Source organism: Falco biarmicus, chromosome 3, assembly GCF_023638135.1.
Source record: "Falco biarmicus isolate bFalBia1 chromosome 3, bFalBia1.pri, whole genome shotgun sequence".
In the NCBI taxonomy this organism is placed as follows: domain Eukaryota; kingdom Metazoa; phylum Chordata; class Aves; order Falconiformes; family Falconidae; genus Falco; species Falco biarmicus.
Window position 1 is genome coordinate 100,528,370 of NC_079290.1, and position 14,830 is coordinate 100,543,199.

A 14,830-nucleotide genomic window follows, 5' to 3' on the forward strand; every position below is an offset into this window, starting at 1 on the left:
GGCTGTAATATTATTCTCATACACAATGTGCTGCAAACCTCTTCTGAAAATGTAAGCAAGTTGAGAAATTAAAACATGGGCAAGAAGTAAAAGTATATTGGCTTTTCCATTCTCCTTGCAAAAAAATCTGCTTCTAAATTATTTTCATTAAATGAAGCTTTTATGTCCTTTTATTCCTTGATTATGAAAGCAACGATTTGAAAAATTCAAGATATTGAGGTCTCAAAAGTGTCAGGGATGCTCAGCTTTTAGAAAACATAAGTAAACATTTCAGTGCAATATGCTCAGAATAAATTGTTGTGAGTGTTTGTGGGTATAGAAATATTTCTGATCAGTTTAATAGGTCAAACTTCATATCATTAAAAAGTTAATAAATGTAAGCATGCATGACCAAGTTAATAGAAGTCTCTAAACACTGTCTGTGAAAGTGTGATGCACATAATGAGTACTTACCTAAGGCTTGTTGGAAGAAGTGTTGAATCTGAACGCTGCCTTAGGAATTTTTCTTTTTTAAGATTGGGAAAATTAAACTATTACATTGCTTTTGAAGTGTTTTCCTGAAAACCATCAAAAATGGAAGATCCATTTTAGCTTCCAAATACAGGTTGTCGCTCACGCTTTAAGTTCTGCCTACCCATGAGTTGTTCCAACATCCTTCTATGCTCAGTGCCCTGATGGCCACAGTTCTGCTCTGTATTATTTCTTTTTTTTGTGGCAGACCTTTGCATTATGCCCAGACAATCTGACTTTCCAGCATTCTTTGTGGTTTTATTGCTATTTACTTATATGGGAGAAAATGGGCTGTGAAGCTGACAGCCAAGCTGTGAAGCAAGAACAGGCTTTTCACGTGGTGCTGTTATAACTGGCTTTAGATAAATCTTGCAAGTGAGCAAGTGACTGTTGAAGGTATGAGGTAACAGAAAGGCTGGGTGGCTTTGGTTGAGTGCTATTAAATCAGACTGCTCTCTTGATGGCAGTTAGTTGAACTTCATGTGGTTTTAAAATTCAGATTTTTTTTTCCTTTTTTGTTGTTTTGGGTTTTTTTTTTTTTTTTTTCAGTATGACAGACCTTTAGATATTTTTTCTCCCAACTTGTGTTTCTCTAATGTGCCAGAATTTTTTCACATCTGCTTTTTAATGAGGTGTCTGATTATATGTTTTGGTTCTGTCTTCTCAGTACAAGCTGGTGAAATTCAGATTTTCTTGTAGATAAGCCTTTGGCCTTTCAGTTGCTCCTGCCCTGTGAAGAAATTATTTCCTTCAAGTCAGCCAGTCTGCAGCTCCAGCTGTGACTGTAGACGAATGTTCTTGCAGGGTCATATACTGTAGTTCTGAACTTAAATAAAAGGATTAGCAAGAGTTCACTTGAAGGAAATACCCGCTTAATTTCACTATAATAACTATGAGAATCCATAGGGAAAACCAATAAAGCTTTACTATTAAAATTGTTAACAAATGATTATTCCACCCTGACCCCCCATCCCCTTCCTGCTGTTGCTGTGCTTTTGGGACAGCAACAAAGGATGAGATGACCTGGTTCAGGGGAGTACTTTGGTCCCTGGCCTACAAATTATCTTTTTCTTGAAAAAGAATTGAAAAAACAATGGCATTTATGAAGGCAACAATGTTTTCTGAGGTGTTTCATGCAATCTTCTGCCCCAAAACTTTGCTTGGTGTGAAGGAAGAAGGGGCGTGAGGTGGAGAGCTCTGCTGGGACCAGCTCTGACAGCCAGCAATGCCCAGGGGATGCATCTTGCTGCTCCAGGAGAGTGTGGACATTTTCCACAAACTGCTTTGAATGATTCCTGGCAGAAAGGGAGGTTTTCCAGGGTGAACCTCTTTGGCTGCGTACATAGACCTCATTGTCTTGTCTCAAAGAGACAGGGGGAGAGCAGAGGGGCTCCTGGCAGGGGGCTTCCTCCCTCGGTAGGATCCCTGTAGGCTGATGGGGGCTGGGCTATGGCCCCTTTCCACACCAGCAACTGGTGTGAAGGGCCAAGCCAGTACTGGGGGCAACAGTCTGATCCTTGAGGGCTCTCCTGTCCCTAATGGACATGTGAGGAGAGCATGGAAGGGGCTGGGTAACAGTGACCTTGGCTCTTTCCCCAGCATTTCTGGACTGCCAGCCTCAGGAAGCACTATTATTGGAGTAGTCAAAGCAATACTTGTATCCATTTCCTTGGGAAGGAAACTAAGAAATTAAAATTGAGTAATGCGACTGCCCTGCTGGGTTGAAGAAATCAAACAGACAAAAGTTGTCTAATTTTAAAGCTCAATATTAGCTTTGTATCTTTTGCTTCATTTGGGCTTTGGAGGTGGTCGGTTGGTAGACTGGTGACCTTCTTGAACCACTGGCTAGAAAATGCCCCAGTGCCCATCTGGGTTGCCTGCCAGGAGCTCCTGGTGTTGAAGCCAAGGCATGAAGGCTGGTGCATGAACAAGTCTCCGCAGTAATTATCTGAGGTGCTGCCTGAGCTCACACTTAGCGTGAAGAACTGGGAAACATTTTGGGTTCTATCAGGTGCTTTTCTGTTCCTCATTTTTACTTGAAAGACTTCGGCCCTTTAAGACATGTTTATGTATCTAGGATATATGTGCATATATATCTATATCTATATCTATCTATATATATCTTGTAAAAGCATTTTTCAATCTTTGTTTCATCAAAAGACCATCTAATACTTTTTTTCAGAGAAGAAAAAAATCTGTGGACAGCACTGTGCTGTGTTTCAACAATGGTTTTCACTTGGGACCAGATAAGAATCAGACTAAACTTTGAATGTTGACTGACTCTTTTATTTCTCTCCTCCTTTTTTCTTGCTTGCATTGCTCAAGAACATGATTTCAATTTTCCCTCCTCATGATCATGTTGTAGACCACCCTTTGAAACTGTAGGGACCACCAGCAGTCCATAGGGATGGCTGAGGAGCTGCAGTCTGCATAGAATTTCACGTGAACTTTTGTTCTTTGCTATACCCTTGCTCCAGCACTGAGCCAGCTGTTTCTAATGGTCTCTTCTTTAATACCTAATGTGGCTTTAATTAGTCACAAGTGGCAAGTGAGTCTAAAGGTACTAATTGCAGCCAAATAAATTAGGCATGCTCTTTTTATCAACTTCCTTTTGTCATTGGTTGGTTGGGGTTTTGGGGCTGTATGCCCAGGTAAGCAGCCTGGGCTTTAGAGCTGTTCCCTGTTTTTCCTACGTTCTTCAATGATCTCTCTGAAAGAGGTCACCCTGCAGAAATTGCAGAGATTCTGTTGGAAGAGGCTTGAATTATAAAAGCATGTTTCATGGAAACAGTTGGCGTGGTGTTTCCAAGTGGCCTGGCTTCATTTTAATTTGACTGGATTTCCAGAAACTTATTGTTGTAAGGTGAAAATTGTAGCCCAAAGCTGCAGCTAGTGGGACAGCTGTCAAGTGTGCCCTGTGTCTGTGCGATAGGTCCTGCGTTGGTGCACTGATGGGTTCACAGTAACAGGATTTAAATATGGACGGGGAACAGCAATGTCGGATCCATCCCACTTTCCCTCCCTGCCCCTTGGAAAAGCCACTTAGTAGCCCGAATGCACACCAAGTCTATAAGATGCATTTTGGGTAAAGTCAATTTACACTAGCAATTAAAACGTTCTATATTCTGTCGCTGAAAAATGCTGCTAGGTCGGTCGCCACTGGGAAGGGTGAGTGGGGTTCTTTGTTTCACGTGTCACCCAGAGATCGCCAGCCATGCCGTGTCCTCTAAGCCACACCTGGGCAGCAGCTCATGGCCCTGGGACCTTCCTCCCCGTTAATTCTGAGCTGCCTCGGTGCAGGCTGAGTGGGTCGTGTGGCTGGGAAGGAAGGTATGTGTTAGCCAAGGTGGGCTGCCGCTGCTCCTGTAATGTGAGGGTGAAGGGAGCACCACTTGACTTCTGGGTTATTTATTTTTTTTTAAGTTTATTTGATCTGAGAGCTAATGAATTTACTTAGTTGTTTATTTGTAAGCAGGGAAAATATGAGAGGAGTCAGTAATGAAATCATGTCACCTGCTCATGACATTTTCCAAGTTATTTCTTAACATAGAGTGCGCTGGAGCTTCTGTGTCGTAAGTGGTGAGGCTCTGTGGACTTTGAAGACAGCTACATAAAATTGGTGGTGTGAAAGGGCACAAATTAGAAAAATGATCGCAAATTTATTTTTCCTCACATCAATTAAATTCTAGTTTTTATGAAAGTGTTTGTGTGTATATACTAATACTAGGCGAGCAGTTTTAAATTCTGTAGATGGCGAGATGGGTATGTACATGTGGGTTTTATAAGCTTCATCTCATAATAAGCAAGATGTAGCAAAGTAGAGTTGTAGCCATACCCAGAGTGATGCTTTGCTGGCCTCAGTAGGCACCTGTGCTGTCCATGAGAGAAGTAACTGTGTTGAAGCAGCACAAAAGCAGAATGTTCTTCCATGTGTTATAAATTGCTAGAAATTGGGTAGGACCTACTGAGAGATTGCTTCTTGCAACTTTGATTTGATTAAGATAATTTTGTGGTGCGTATAAGGGAGAAAATGTGTGCTATAGGTGTCATTTGCAATAAAATGTAGCATCCTTCATAAAAGCAGACCAGTTGGCACACTGTTACGAAGTAGTACTTTTCTTGTATCCCCAAAAACATGTTTTGCCCATGAATTTCATGGTGATATGCTCATAGACACGGGAGTTAATTGTAGTACACAAAACCTGAAAGGTTAATTTGCTAGCTAGCTTACTGCATAGTCACTCTTTGTTAATCAAGCAGACATGTGCAACATTAGGAGCACATGTTTTTTCTAATTCAGGATTTGATTTATAAAGGGAAGACTTTGCAGAGATACAGTATAACTAATGTAAGTTGCAGAGTCTTTTACTGTGCTTGTGGCTATAAAATCAAAATGCAGCTCTGAAGAATGCTGTGTCCAAAATTTTAAAGCATTCTTTGTACCTGGATGCTTAGGAAATACAGAGCTTTCCAACTGAGACTGAAAAGGAAGGAAAAATGTTAAGAAAAGACATGTTTCATATTCAGCATAAGTCATTCTTTCTGCAAAATATAACCATAATTTGGAAACGCTATTTCTTGCTCTGTGAAAATTGAAGAACTTCTCTGTGGGCAGTGTGAATTAGTATCAACAAGTGAATGTGCGGATACAGCATAGTTTCCAAATCATTAAACCAACTAGGGATGACTGCTTCTCTTTTGATACTTCTATTTTTACATGTCATGTTGATTTGCCATCTATAATTAGTCTTGTTAGTAATTGCATTTCTTGCTGTTCTAGTTCTGCCTCAGATGAACGTACTATAGCTTCGTTTGAATGCATGGGGAAAAAGTCTAAATAAAAAATTAGATTAAAAAAAGAACCACGTGAACAAAAAACCACTTCCAAGTGCGGCGTAAGACTGATCTCTGAAGTATTACTGCTCTACTTGCTGTGGATTCGGTGACTTCTGTATTGTGTAACGTGCTTATATTTCTTTTTAAACATTTAGGAGTTCCCCAGACCTTTTTGTTATGTGGTTGCTGAAGCCTTATCCTGGGACAGCAGCAATGATTGATGAGCACACTGCAGGTAAGAAATCAGATGGATGCCATGTGCTATGGCTGTTCATTAACTTTCCTCACATTGTTTAGGTTAAGCTTCAGTAGCAGCAGTCTTTAGCATTACAGGATCAAACCTGACTGAATGCAAAACATAAATCTCTTGTCTACGTGAATGTCTACATATGTCTCTCTGTAAATCATCGTGAGCAGGTTTTTGGTTTTTCTCCTAGATTTTGGGAACTCTGACAACAGATGACGTTGCATGTAAAATTGGGTTTTAATGATCGAAAGATTATTACAAAATATGGTCTGTCATTTCTAATTCTTCCATCAAACCACCTGCTCCTGCAGGAGTGAGTTCCAGCTACTTTAAGTTAGACCAGATTGGAGCATCTATTCCAGAAGGCTTTATTTCTCTAAATCACACTTGGCCTGCTAACAAATTTTTGATGTTTGCCCCTTAGCAAACTTTTAACCAGTTAGTCTGCTAATAATTTGGTGACAATATCTCCATGAAGAAGAAAACAGAACACTTTTTTGGTATATTCGTAGTTAATTCCATCTGTATCCCAGAGAGGAGATGCTGGCTCTCCAGTGAGTTCTGTTCTTCTGCTCCTTGTGATCCAATTTCATTCACTCAGATTTTGCACTTGGTTCTGTAGTGGCCATGACTGCTCTGATGCAGGTTTCTGCTGCATTTCTGTGTGTCTTAGTTAAATGGAGACTTCACAAGATTCATTTTTCTTAATAAACCCACTCCTGTCAAATAGATGGATGTGATGGAAATGCCACAAAAAGAGATCATGTGCCAGCACATGTGTGTTTCTTCGCACAAAGCTGCAAACTCTTCCTCAGTCCTCCTGTGTACAAGAGTTATCTGATGTTGATAAACTCTGAGATTATTAGGAATATATAAATATCCTATGTAATCGATTAGAATGGTGGGAGCAAACCAGCTGCTGCTATTCTAGCCTTTACCCTTACCACTGTGTAAAAGCATTTCCTGAACTTTTGGATTTGATTTCACACAAACAGTTATAAGTCTAAGCCTGAACAGAAAGACAATTTCAGCATTTCTTGAGTGGTTTAAGTACCTCGTCTTAGAGGCCGTGCCAACTCAGGATATAGCTGTCAAGTTGCTGATACCCTTGGAGGTCAACCCAAGCTTATTAAAGCCTACCCAAAGGCCAGCAAAGGTTGATCTTGACTCAATCCTTGCTCTGTCACAAGCTCCCTGGTACGCCACAGGCACATTCTTTAGTCCCCATATCCGCGGGAGGTAAGTGCCATACATACCTATGTGCTTGCGATTCTGGTAGAGCAGATGGTGGGCCCAGAGTACTTTTTTTTTGTACAACTCTGATATGCCCAGGGCTCTGCTGAGCTTTCTGTGGGTGTGGGGGCCACCTTGCTGTGCTGGTCACAGAGAGCTGCTGGGCAGCTGGTGCCCAGCAGTGAAGGGGTTGCTACCAAATGTGGGCTGTGGCTACAGTAAAAGGCTTGGTCTCATATGTAAGTGATGTCTCAGCCCATGCATGGGCTTTGTACCTCTGGGCTTCCAGGTGCTCTCTTCCTTTGTAAGAGTATCACAAAGATAAATATGATGAAGACCGTGTTGTGTTCGGGTTGGGACCAGCCGTGTATCTAACACAGGCACGCTGTTAAAGAGGTGTCTTAAGGGAAGGGCACAAAATATACAAATGGATGGCCCTGGAGTTGAGTTTATTCTGCAATGTGCAGGCTGTGAGAGCATAAACGCAGTGAACGTTTCAGAATGTCACTATCAGCCAGGTCAAGGGACCACGTTAAGGCTAGACCCTTAGGGAAGGATGGCAGCCTCCTGTCCCAGGGAGGGACTGGGAGCTGATGCCAAGAGAGGGGAGGGGAGCAAGTGCCGCACGTGGCTTTTCCCAGATCAGCCTCTCCTGATCCGCAGATGAAGGACCTCTGAGTCAGTGCTTGCTTCTCTGTTTGAGCAGTCTTGGCTATCCTTTCCCCTTCTGTGAATGTGTCAAGTTATGTTTTGAACCCAGGTGAATATTTAGGCTCCGCAGCTTCACACTGTTCAGAATTCCCTGGCTGAATACTGGGTGTGTGTGTGTGGGAGGGAGGGAGCACCCCCTGAAGTTAGCTTTGAACATCCTACCTGATGACTCAGTTATACCTGGGGGCTGGGAAGATGTGCTAGGGGAGGGTCAGGAGCTGAACTGTGCCCTTGCTGCTCCGGTGTGGCGGTGGGAAAGGGTGGTGGGTGCTAAGCTCTAAAGAAGGCATCTTGGTAAGTAGCTAGACTAAAATCTTCCTGATGTGAGATGAAACCACAGGGCTTCTGTGGATTTCCCATTGCTGCTGCCTTCCTGATGTGTAGGTCTGAGGTAGCTGCTCAGACTTGTCTTGCTTTTCTCTTTGAGCTCATTTCCCATGTTTTTTAATATAATTTGGGTTTGTGTGGCCATTATGTTCTGTACCTCCTGGAGTTCCAGAAAGCAACAGAGAAGATGTTCTGTCTCCTGAGCTGTGAGGCAGTTGTCCTGGCCATTTCCACCCCCCGCCCCCCCCCCCCCCCCCCCCCCCCCCGGCAGTATTCAAGATTGTGTGGAGGAAACCATCATAAGTTTAATATATCTTTAAAATATCCTGGTGACAAATGCTCAGTAGATTGAGCCTCCCAGCACCACATTAAAATACAGGACCATTAATCAGAATTGATCTTTTTTTTTTTTTGCCCCCTTGTATTTCTTTTCTACACTCAAAACATTGCTTTCAGGTTCACAGAAACTTTAGATAGGTTAAAAAGAAAGAAAAGGGAATTACCCAACAACACTTTTCAAAGCAAAAATAATTGCACTGAGGACCTGACTGCACATATTCCAGCTAACGCGTCAAGGCTGTGGAAGGAAGTGTGGTCACTGCGTGAAGCTGCCTACCTTGCTTAGAGGGAGTCACAGAACTACACTGTGCAATATGTATGATATTAACCGTTGTGGTGGGATTGCCGAACTGGGAAGAGCTATGGCTTTTCTGAAGGTGAGCCTCTCTGGAAAGGTAAAATTTGATATTGTGGGTGTGCTAAGTGCAGGATACAGAGTACTACACTTCTAGGAGTAAAGGCTTTTAAATTTCTCTAAAAGCAACCAGAACCAAACCCAACTCTTGGCCAAAATCTTAGCCAGTTGAAAGAGTAATTTAATTCTACTGAAAGAGATTGATTTAATTATACTGATTTTTCCTTGTTGTCAAAGAATATTTGGGAGACAGAATTAATGCAGCTGGGTAAAAGCTGGGTTTCTTTTTGCTCTCTGTATTTGTTTTTCTTCAAAACACAATGGAGATCTTTCACTTAATGTCTGTTCCTGATTACAGAACCAACTTCATGTTGTACACCTATTTCCATCCTGTCTGCCCTCATTTTCCCTTCTGTGCCGATGTTCACAGCAAGTGATAAGGCAGCTGTTACAAAGCATTGCCTTGATGCGCAAGACCTTCAGCTGTATCCTTATGAGATACAAGGCCAGTTGGATGTAGTGTGGTGCTTAAGGCTTTCTCAGCTGAAGATGACTCCACTGCATTTGTTCTAATAGCTCATGGAAAAACATGCAAGATAGCCAAGCCGGCTTTCTCACTTAGAGGAAACTCTTGGGCACCTTGTTCCTCAAGTCCCCAGAAAATGTGCAAATGTTTTCCCCTGAATCCCTTCTGGGAGGCTGATGGACACCGAACTTGTCTGGGGTGCAAAATGACCAGCTATTTAGTGAGGAACCAGGAGGAAGAACCTCAAGTGAAAAAGCTTGTGAGGCTAGGACTGTGGCTGAACTGTTTGCTTGCCGTTTTAAGCCTTCAAGAAGGGATGGTGGTGGGGAGAAGAGCAAACCCACTGCTTTGCTTGACAGTGTGGGAAGGAGGGGTTGAGAAACAGTGTTGTGAGTGTTTGGAAGGGGAGAAAGTGACTTGGCCAATTTGATTAGACTAAAGAGAAATAAGGTTTATCCATAGATCATCTGGATGCATGTGAATATATGGAGGAGGACTGTTTCTTGCCAGAGACTTGTATAAAATTGAAAAAACAGCGGCGTGGTTTTTCTGTAGCAGGATATAACTAGATTGTAAACTTTGGCAGGACTCTTAATGTTGAATGCTTCTTGAAACTCTGACAATGTTTTTGTAAAACTGATTCTGGAACTGGAATAATTGAGAGTTTTTCTATATTCTCCCCATGTTAATTAGGTGAAACAGTAAGTTTTATATTTGTCCAGAAAGAGGTCAAAGCAAACAAGAAATCGAGAGTGGAAGAGCCAAGCAAGGATAAGTAATGAGCCAATTTCTCAAGCTGGCAATGACATACCAAGAGTGGAAAAAGTAGGCTTGCAAGCTTCCTTTATTATTATAACCTCTTGAACAGAATAATCCAGTCCAAAAAGCTATAAACGCTTTCCAATAGAGAAGTTTATGACCTAGTTTCTGACTGTAACACAGTATCACAGTGTGTGGAAAGAACTTACACAAAGATGCTGGTGGCAGTGCCTCTGGAGCATCGTATTAGAAGCTCGGTGTATTTAGGCATTCCTGTCTTTTGCAAATACTTGCTAAGTGGAGTCAAGTGGATTGAACTTGAAACATTGGGTGTTTTTTTGCAGGAGACACAGACATTTAAATGCCTGGGTTGGCATGAAGAATTTTCATAGGATGTCTGAAATTTTTTAACAGAGCGCTGTTTGGAAAAATAATCATTCTAGGGTTATTTCAACAATAATTCAGCAATTATAGGATGCCTTTCTAGATCCAGTGTTCCTCTGGAGCAGTGAAGAATCAAAAAAAGGTGCATTTAGTCTGTTCACAATTATAAATCTGCTCTGGAGAGAGGCAGGGAAAACTTTGATTAAGCTTCATTCTATTCATGGGCTTCCTGTGAGGAGATGAGGGGAATGTGCGGGTGGGAACAAAAATGTTGAACTTGTGATCTGAACAGCAAAATCTCTTAAATTGTAGAGATGTTTCTCTGTCCTTCTGTGTATACCCTTGCAGGAGGCATCAGACCAGCCCATGTTTTGATTAGCTGCCCTGGTGAGAGGCTGGCTGACACGGCACTGCTGTGCCGGGGGGTGAAGCAGCACAGAAGTAAACTAGACGAGCTGTTTCAAGTTGGAGGATTTTGGTTTTGCTCCCTTGTCCTGTGACTCACTGATGCCGCAGAAAGCAAGGGAGCTGTGCTGATCTCCGTCAGCTGTGCTGTGACCAACAGCATCTATCCCTTTCTTCTGCCTTTTCAAGGAGGTTGGGAGTGATCTTGAAAGCACAGCCCGTTCGTGTCTCAGCTAAGAGTTTCTGAATGCTGTTGAAAGATGTTAAATAATATTTGGTTAGCACAGCAAGAGCTATAGTTAAAAATTCTTGCAGTGTTTCAATTATAATTCCTTTATTATTTCAGTTGCTTATAAGTTCATGAAATGCTCATGTCTCAAGTTGAAATTTTCCAGCCTCGGTCTTGGCCTGACAGTGACCTTTCGTCCCTTTTCTTCTTTGCTGCTCTTTTCTCTGATGCATTAAGTGAACACGACTTGGGCATCTCATTTATAATGAGAAGAAAATAGTAGAAAAATACACTTCAGCTATTACTTTAAAACTCTGAGACTAAATAGCTCAAGTGGTGCAGCTTTTAGAGAAGTGGTGGTGAAAATCATCAGAAGTGCTTCTTGATCCTTATCAGAATCTGTGAGCAAGGGCCCTCGGGGGGGCTATCAACTTTAGGGCTCAAACTTAAACTTGCTGTCCACCATACACATGCATTACACTCCTTCATAATTACCACATGCAGTTATTTGGGCCTGATCAGTGATGAGCTGAAGGAAACGGCAGTCCTTGGTGAAAGGGCAGGTCTGTTTTTCCCCGTTTGCCATCACCCTGGTGAGCCAGAGCTTGTGGTGCAGGGACAGCGCAGCTGGCCAGAGCCGCACTGGGGCATGTGAGGGAGCCCTCTGGGTGCTCCTGTCCCACGCTTCAAAATTGGAAATGTTGAAGTTTTTGGAAACTCTTCTCCCAAGAAAAGTGTTAAACAAAACACAAATTTTAAATAAATATTCTGACCAGCTCTACTCAAGCTGTAGGCTATGGTAGTTTAGAACCCAGTTGTCTGAGGGGATGGGATTTATATCTGGGATGGAAAAGGTAGAAATAAATTAAGTGTTTTTGTTTAAATTAGTCTTGTTATAATGTCTATTTATTAACTTACATAGGGACTGCTGGTGCTGGTGGTGATGTTGCTAAACAGCAGGTTTGGGGGTTTTACTTCTTGACTCATGTGTTTCAAGACAGCCATGTGCTGGCCTGCTGGCTTGCGTGCAGGCACGCGCTGCCTTAGACTGAGGGTTTGGCAAGGGTGATCAGCACGAGTGTTTCTGCAAAACATCATAAGAAACTCTTCATTTCTAGAATGGGTTTCTCTTGGTCTTTTCTGTTCCACAGGCAAATATTAATTCGTCTACACTCATGAATCGTCTGTGTGTCTATTGTTAAACGGATGTGTCATCCCAGTGACGGACAAGTGTCTGGAAGCTGCAGGGCAGCAGCAGAGAAGGCGAGAGCAGAACTGCCAGCAGATCTGGCAGAGGCTCCCGTTGTGCTCTCCGGCCCTTTAACATATGTTTTAAGTGAAATCCCTGACTGTGAGCCTCCTGTGTAACATCACAACTCTCTCACCTTGTAGAGGACTGTAGAAACTTTCTTCACTACCTTTCATGAACTTTGGTCACCTGCAAGACCATCCCTGGCAGGAGCTCCTGGGTGCTCTTCAGCCACTGCTCCAGCAGCACTGCCAGCTGCTGCGTGAAACTAAGGTGCCTGTGGCATAAACCCAGCTTTTCGAATTGCTGAAGAACCATTTCTTGTTGGCAAATAGTATTATATATATGTTAGTCTTAAGATTTATGGATCTCGGGATTTAAGAGTTGGTCAATAAGCACAGAAGTCCCATTACAACCATTTACATTCCGATTAATTTTTAGAAGTGAATCTGCTGCATGGTAGACTGAAACAGCTATCTTAAAGTTGCATTGAGCTGTCATAAAAAGCAGAGTCTAATGCCAGAACTTGAAAGAAAATTGTTTTGTGTTGTCAGTTTGTCTTCAGAACAGGAGGAGGGGGACTGTTTTCTTTAAATCAGCCTCCAGATTTCAGTCCAACTTGCTGTTCTCTCCATGGGGAATCTTGACACGTGTGGAATCCTTCTGACCTGTCCCTGAGTGAATCACAAGCTTCATAGCCATCTCAAAGGCATCTGTCAATGGGGAAAGAAGTTTGAGGGTTTGTTTTCCAGGGAAAACCTTGGATTCTGAATTCTTTCAGGCACCTGATACATAGCTAATTACTGAAACGGAATTGTTTGGAACAGGTACAGTAGACTTTGGATTCAGAAATTAAAATACAGCCTTATCCTTAACTCTAGCCTTGCTCATCCTGTTTGGAACGAGCAATGCACACTTTGGTGTTGGCAGCAGGTTGTCAGTACCTCTGCAAATGTTGTGGGCAGGTGACAGTCAATGTGCAAGAAGTTTTAGGTGAAACAAAGTAATCGAAACTTTCTTGAAAATGACAAACTTCTGTTTCTGTGATGCTTTCCTGGTCATTTCAGTCTGTTGTTGAAGCTACTGCTTTAGGTTTGCTCCCTGCTGTGCTGCCTTTGGCCTTTCAGTTATGTTTTTGAATGCCAAAATGTGGAAAGATAAGCATCTGTTTCCATCACAGATATTTAAATGAACACTCAGTTAGTGGAGTATCTAGAAATGTGTTGTTTTGATACTTTTGGCCCAAACTACTGCCTAAACTCTCCACTTGGATGGGTGTGTTTTTGCAGGGTTACAGCTAGGTGTTGGTTCCTTTTGTCAGCTGTAGGATATTTAGGCAGGATTTCTGAACAGGAGCATGGAACTAATTTTATCATGTTGATTTTATATTCAGTGGTTTCTGCATTAACCTGTTCTTCGTAATCTTAACTTTAACTATAGGTGTAAGCATTCTGACATCCAGAATGGGCTCTGGTGTTCAAAACTCCAGTAACAAAAGTCTTTCTGTCTCGGGGTACTTAAAAACTGACCGGTCATCCTTTAGCCAGTTGAATCAAGTTTAATGGGCAGTGGTAATCTTAACTCACTTCCCTCTTCCCAGTTATTTCATTATGAAAGGATCTATGGTGATGAGCACTTTGGAAAAAATCAGTTTAACTCCTGAAATGCCGATCTGCTAATCCCTCTCGCTTTGTCACTTCCTCAGCCCCCATGTGCCCCCTCCGAAATGCGTGCTTTCTAAGTTAATACAAGACACGCTAGACATGTAACCCAGCATAGGCAGAAAAAGCTCCCTGAGAGTGCTGAAGCGACTCCCACGCAGTAAATTCACGGCTTGCTGAATGCTGCTGCTGTTCTGCTGAAGGAGGGATCAGACCAGCACTGTCTTGGTGCCTGGATAATTGTGCGAATGCGCCCTGGGTGCCTGACCTCCCCTCCCCCACCTTCCCAGGGCTCTCGAAAGTAACTATAATCCTCCTGGCTCCTGTTTTCTATGCCAGAAAAACACATCAGCTCTTAGCTTGGAAAACATCCTGCTTGGCAGATGTGCTCCATCCCAGGGAGGACGGCCCTCTCCCAGGCTGAACGTTCCCGGGTCAGCTGCGTGACAGGTCTTTTCCCGACCCTCTCGGAAATGATTAATTCTGGTCATGGTGCTGCTCTGTGTACAGCCGGGGCGGTCTCTGTTCTTCTTTCAGGGATCCGTGTAGGAGGGCCATGTTGTGGATTGCAAACCGTTGCTTTTGGACATTGGGGACATGTGGTGACTCATTGGTTTAGTTTATATGTCAGCTGATAAGTCAACTTGAGAGTTTTAACTTGTTTTAGGATGCTTACAACTCAAAGTGGGTTTTTTTTGGTTGTTTTTTTTTGGGGGGGGCGGGTCACAATAGGTGCTTTTGCAGGGAAAGGTTAAGCTGAGGTGGAATAACTTGTATTTTGCAAGGAAGTGAAGAGGATGGTGGCTTCTTGCTGCAGGGCTGATAGCTGGGGCTCTGTTGGATGAGGGGGAGGGGGATGTACCCCTATGTGCCACTGTGCTGAGTGGGCTGACTGGGATAGCTGAGCCTCTGCTGTGTGCCCTGATGCTGCTAAACATTGTATCTAGCTGATAGAGGGAGTGAATTAGAAAATGCTCTGTGTTTCTGTAAAAAATAACAGTTTATGTGACCATAAACTGGGAAAGGCAGCATGGGGCTGCCCAGTCAGGAAATCTTGGA

General features: G+C 42.8%; 1 long non-coding RNA gene across 4 annotated transcripts in view; it reads left to right on the top strand.

The window, feature by feature from the left end:
* Positions 1–14,830, top strand: part of LOC130146659 (uncharacterized) — a 268,364-nt gene that overhangs the window by 76,006 nt on the left and 177,528 nt on the right. For all 4 annotated transcript variants that reach the window (XR_008820973.1, XR_008820974.1, XR_008820972.1 and 1 more), the window contains one exon: positions 5,502–5,581. This is a non-coding gene — a long non-coding RNA (uncharacterized LOC130146659). The remainder of the gene's footprint in view (positions 1–5,501; positions 5,582–14,830) is intronic.